Genomic DNA, 4,698 nt, shown 5'->3' with positions numbered 1-4,698 from the left:
AGGAAGAAGTCTGTGCTGCACGCATTGGTGTATACAAGAAGTATTTGGCTGCTGTACTCCTACAGAACAGCACTCCATGCCCTGTGACAGTGTGCTTGTGTGTGCTTTCCAGTGACATTCATGGTCAGCCATAGTAAACAGCCTAGAAAACGAGATTACGAAAGAGTGAATAAAATCTACTTTAGGGTTCACAAGTGGACATTATAAGCAGTTTTTATTAACCTAAGATGTCAGAATGATAAAACCACCAGGATAATTATGGTTGGTCATGGAGGATAAGCAAGAAACTTGTCCCAAGGGGGACAGTGATTTTGTTTCTGACAAAGTAAATTTCAAAACAGAGGAGGAAGATGATGATCAAATTCCTTGTCACAGTTTGGAACAAGAGGACTTTAAAAGTGAGTCAGAGGATATGAGACAGACAGACAGTGGCGATGAACAGGCAGAAATCAGGGCAGCAAGCTGTGCCTGTCAGCCCTCTGGGAAATTCTTACCTGCCAAGAGTGTGGATGACGACTGGGTTACTCTTTTCCCAGTATAGTAGCACACTGTACAACGTAACCATGGAAGCTGTGACCCAGAGCCTTCTTTCCAGTCAACACATAAGCTCCAGGAAGAAGTCTCCAGCCTGGAAGCATTTCTTCATTTCCCCCTCGAGCACTAAGGCAATCTGCACATACTGTATGAAAGAGTTCAGTAGGGGCAAGAATGAGAAAGACCTGAGTACAAGTTGCCTCATGAGACATGTGAGGGGAAGCACACCCCACCAAGCTCATTCAAGAAAATGGAAGTCTATCAGTAGGGTCCTCCTTTTCCCCTCCCTCTCTGTTGCTTCCACCACAGCCTGCAGATGTGTCAGACTTGTCCAGAAAATGGCTCCCAAGATCCCATCCCCTGACCAAATAATGGAAGAGTCTGTGACTGTAGTCTCTTCTGAAGAGGTGTCCTCTGATGTGTCTGTCACTGAAAAGTACAGCAGAGAGGAGGCCTTGGCAGGCTCCTCCCGCAACCTCTCCATGGTCCATTATGACGACACTTCAGAAACCATGGCAGACAGAAACCTTTCCCTTCCCAAAAGCACATCTGGGTCCAGGAGGAGGTCAGCTGTCTGGAAGCACTTCTACTTGACATCCCTCGATAGCTCCAAGGCCGTCTGTGTCCACTGTATGAATGAGTTCAGTAGAGGGAAGAACGGGAAGGACCTGGCACAAGCTGCCTCATCAGGCACATGTGGAGAGCACATTGCTCCATTGTACTGCAGGAGAACGGAGGCAACACAGGCATCCCACTATTGTACCCTATGCCCCCAACCCTGCTGCCTGCCCTGCTGCCCCCAGAAAGAGATCTCAACTCCGCATCGTTGTCTCCAGGCAAACAAGTCAAAGAATCCCTTTCTGCCTCCTCATCCCCAGACAGGCTTCCTGAGTACCTTTCATCACACACTAATCCTGGGGATGTGTCCCGGGAAGATGTGTCCATCTTGTCATCCTCTGATGACTTGGGGCAGGCCTCTGTAGTGTCCTCTCCAGAGAAGCAGCCAGCAGACACGGTAAATCCAAGGTTTGAATCAGGCACTGTCTTCCAGCAAAATAAGATGGTGATGAGAAGCCTAAAGTCAGAAGTCTGGCATCACTTTTCCCTGGCCCCCATGGACAGTCTCAAAGCAGTGTGCCGGTAGTGTAGCTGCGTTATTAGTCGGGGAAAGAAGGGAGATGTTGGCACCAGTTGTTTGATGCGACACCTGTACAGATGCCACCCTGAGGTGGTTGGGAATCAGAAGGACTTTCTGGGTACAAGTTTGGCAAACTTCTCCATATGTCACTTTGGCTTCGCAGAAAGCTCCTCCAAGTTAACTGACTTGCCAGCAATGGTCAGGAAAAACCATCAAGGTGTGTTTCCTACTAATAGCAAGAAGACTTCCAAGCTGTGGAATCACTTTTCTATTTGTTCAGCAGACTCAACAAAAGTGGTGTGCCTGCACTGTGACCATCAGCAGGGGAAAGAAGTCTACCAACCTGGACACTAACTGTCTCCCAAGACATCTGCAGCAGTTCCATGGTCATGTACTCAAGAATGACGTCTTAGAGGCCACTCTGCCCCGTTCTCCAGGCATCCGGAGGCCTCTAGGCACAGAGCTCTCAGGGCCTTCCTCTTTCCGTGACTCCACAGAGAAGTTCTATGACTCTCATCCAGTTGCCAAAAAAAAAAAAAAAAAATCACAAGTCTCATAGCTGAAATGATTGCACTTGACCTTCAGCCATACTCCCTTGTAGACAATGTTGGCTTTAACAGGCTGCTTGAATACTTGAAACCTCAGTACTCTTTACCCTCCCCTTCCTACTTCTCTAGAACAGCTATCCCAGGTATGTATGACAGTGTGAAACAGATAATTATGTCACATCTGAAGGAAGCTGGGAGTGGTGTGGTTCACTTCACCTCTGGAATATGGATGAGTAGCCAGACTCGTAAATACCTGACCCTTACAGTTCACTGGGTCACCTTCACATCCGCTGTCTGACCACATTGTGAGGACCACCATTGCTCAGCACTTTTAGATGTGTCACAGGTCGACTGTGACTATAGTGGAAATAGCATTCAGAAGCAGCTGGAGTGTTGGTGGGAAGCCTGGGTGACTTCCATTGGCCTTCAGATTGGCATCACTGTCACTGACAATCCAAGCATAGGGAAGATGCTGAGTGAGGGTGAATACTCAAGTGTGCAGTGCTTCAGTCACACAGTGAATCTGATTGTGAGCGAGGCTATCAAGAGCCAGAGGATGGTGCAGAACTTACTGAGTATTGCCCGGAAGCTGTGTGAGCGGGTCCATCAGTCACCCAGAGCAAGAGAGAAGTTAGCAGAACTGCAGAAAGAGTACGAGCTGCCACAGCACCAGCTGATCCCGGATGTACCGTCTAAGTGGAGCACATTGTTCCACATGCTTGAACATCTGATTGAGCAGAAGAGGGCAGTTAATGAGGTATCCATTGAGTGTAACTTCAGAGAATTGATCAGCTGTGACCAGTGGGAGGTCATGCAGTCTGTGTGCCATGTGCTGAGACCATTTGATGCTGCAAGCCGAGAGATGAGTGCCCACATGTCTACAATGAGCCAGGTCATCCCCATGATCCATACCCTCAGCAGAAAAGTGGAGATGCTGTTTGGGGAGACCATGGGCATTGACACCATGCTTAAGTCCCTGAAGAAAGCCATGGCAAGCTGCCTGTCTGCCACCCTCCATGACCCCAGGTACATCTTTGCCACACTGCTGGACCCTCACTACAAAGCTTCCCTGTTCACAGAGGAGGAGGCAGAGCAGTACAGGCAAGACTTAATCAGGGAGCTAGAAATACTGAATTCTACCTCAGAGGACACTGCCACCTCCAATGGCTGTGACTCAGGGTCCCTACTTAAAGACACTGGCACTGATAAAGAGAGATCAGAGAGAGAAGCTACCTGAAGACATGGTGCTTGCGTATTTGGAGGAAGAGGTGCTGGAACACAGTTGTGACCCATTTACCTACTGGAACCTAAAGTGGTCATTGTGGCATGGGCTGTCTACCTTAGCAGTCCAATTTCTGGGCTGCCCCCCAAGTACAGTCCCCTCAGAAAAGCTGTTCAGCACACCCATGGATGCTGGCAGCTTTGGCCAGCCCAGGCTCATGATGGAGCATTTTGAAAAGCTCATCTTTTTTAAAGTGGCTCTTCCTTTAATATGCTTTCAGTATTGAACTCAGCGATGGAGCCACCAGACTGGAAACATGCTTCAGAGTGCTAGCTACTGTACCAGGGCTGACTTGCCTGGCAGGGCCATGTCGGACACCAGACCAGGCATCTGGGGCTACCTGCCAGTTCTCACCATAATATCCACATGTGCCTTACTCCTCCTTCAGGCCAGGTGTCAAGGTGCATTTTCAGAAGCCCACTAAAAACAAAGTCTTGGCAATCAGGATGATCAAGTTTAAAACTATAAAGGTTTTTTTGTTTTGTTTTGAGGGGATAGTAATCTGTTTTACTAGAATGAAAGGAAGATGTAAACAAATTTATTATGTGGGGTTTTTATTCAGTTGTGTAAAAACCACAAATCAGGTGCTGTATTTTAATTAAATATTTTAATTGCAACAAAACAGCTTTTGTGGCTGTTAAATGAAACCTGTAAATAGGAGGTGGGGATTAAGCCATCCTGACTGAACAGTTCTTAACCACAGGCTCCAAAAGTATGTCCTAGAGAGAATATTCTGGAAGCTGTTTACAGAACCAGGCATTTGAAAACAAAACTGAACTTGGGCATATCATGGAGTGTCAATCACATGGCTAATTGGTCATGAGAACGTTCCCATGTCAGGTGTTGCATTCAGGTTTTACACGGTCAGTTAACTCAGAGATATCCTGCTTATCATGAGCCCCTTGAAATTGGATCCAAGTTTTAAAGTCATGCTTAGGACTTCACCAGAGCATGATATGACACGTTTACAACAGATGGCCTGCTGATCCAATCTCCATGCCTCTGATTTACTTTTTGCATCTCTATACAATAAAGCTATCTCATAAGAAGTATGCACTGACCCCTCACAGTTTGACCAGATATAGCTCAGATTCTACTTTGTGGAGGTAGCTTATTGACAGGGAAAGCGCTTGTTTATTGCAGTCATGAGAAAAGCCTTAGGCATTTAGATTCTTTTTTTTTCCCTATGATAGGGA

General features: G+C 47.0%; 1 pseudogene across 1 annotated transcript; it reads left to right on the top strand.

Annotated features, from left to right (window-relative positions):
* Positions 1–1,079: 1,079 nt before the first annotated feature.
* Positions 1,080–4,486, top strand: Gm6815 (predicted gene 6815; annotated as a pseudogene). Its single transcript, NR_102685.1, has one exon. The product of NR_102685.1 is annotated as a predicted gene 6815 (transcript).
* The last annotated feature ends 212 nt before the right edge of the window (positions 4,487–4,698 follow it).

The sequence above is a fragment of the Mus musculus genome, chromosome 16, assembly GCF_000001635.26.
Source record: "Mus musculus strain C57BL/6J chromosome 16, GRCm38.p6 C57BL/6J".
NCBI lineage: Eukaryota > Metazoa > Chordata > Mammalia > Rodentia > Muridae > Mus > Mus musculus.
This window is presented reverse-complemented; position numbering and strand designations above follow the sequence as displayed.